Raw genomic sequence first — 1,481 nt, 5'->3', positions numbered from 1 at the left:
TCTCAACTATGAATTTACCCACAAAGCCTACGTCTTTTCTATTCAGGCCTATCACATAGTATCTTAAAATGACGAGTCGTCATTTTAACAATCCAACGCAGATAGTTCTGGAAACATATGGATTTGTAGGCTCGAATTTTGACGGTGAGTTGTGAACTTTATTACTTATTGGTTTAGCTACTAAAAAAAATGTGCACCTGTCCCTGTAATATAGAATGTAGGACACGGGACCCTTCTGACGATAGGCTAGCTCAGGCCCATTTATCACATTCAAATTATTTCTTCATTAATGCTCTCGATATTAAAATAAACGCAGGGTTAGGTTACTTTTACCTGTAGGCCTTGCTAAAACACTTTCATTAACATTGACACCGCCATTTTGAAATCCAAATGATGCATTCACACTATTCAGAGCTTTAACAGTATTATCATCCTCCCGATGACGAAGCCTTATTGGCAGCGGGATGCTTTCAGTGATCGTTTTATCAATTCGTCTATAGATGGTTTTTAACCGCTTCACATTTCGTGGTCATGGAATCATTTTCAAATTAACAGAAAGTTGAGAAAGAACTAAAAGGAATGGTGGTGGATTTAAGTTGCATTCTGGCACAAAAAGTAAAAATAAATCATGATCAAATTCGATGATAATATTATGTCTTGATAACAAAGATAAAACTAGAGCCACTCGTGGCACAGAATGGGACTTTGCAAATGTAGCAATTTGCTAAAGACCCCGAAAAAATCAACCATCGGCGATAATTGGGTCAAGCGCAAGAACAAGTCTAAAGTTGATAATTTTTTATTTTTTAGAAGATTCTAATACGGGAAGTAGACGTCAGACCTCACAAATGAAAGTATCAGCAGACAGCCAAGATCAATGACCTTTGATCCTGTAAAGGAGAAGGCTTAAAAAGGTCAAGATCAAGATATATACGCCATTAAAATTTCAAATTGCTAACGACTATAAAACCAGAAGTTGACTTAGAACAGCAAATATAAAAGTATAAATAGATAGCCAATGCCAATGACGTTTGATCCTACAAAGGTCAAGGTCAACAAAGGTCAAGGTCAAAAATTGAAAATTTTGAATTTCCAAAACCTGTTCCTTTTTTTGAACTATGAAGCGGAAACAACCAAAATTCTAAGACAAAGTGGCTTAAAATATGAGGTAATTGTGTAAAAAGTTCCATTTTGAACAAATGTATACTTTGCGAGTTACGCACCTGGCCAAAAATGTCAATAATGAGTAATTTACCCCGAAAGTGCCACGCCCAACTCAATTTTTTTTGAATAAGTTAGTCAATATTCAAAATGTTACGTTATGTTCCAAATGTCAAGTTCCTACATAATAGAGGTCAAAAGATATAGGTCAACAAAAGTCAAAAAAGGTCAAAATAAAACAATGAAAATATCCAAATGTTAAAACCCGTTCCTTTTTTGAAACTATAAAGCTGAAACAACTGAGCTGTTAATACATACTG

This window comes from Lottia gigantea (assembly GCF_000327385.1).
Source record: "Lottia gigantea unplaced genomic scaffold LOTGIsca_58, whole genome shotgun sequence".
Classification (NCBI taxonomy): domain Eukaryota; kingdom Metazoa; phylum Mollusca; class Gastropoda; family Lottiidae; genus Lottia; species Lottia gigantea.
The sequence above is the reverse complement of the archived record's forward strand: the minus strand, read 5'-3'. Positions refer to the sequence as shown.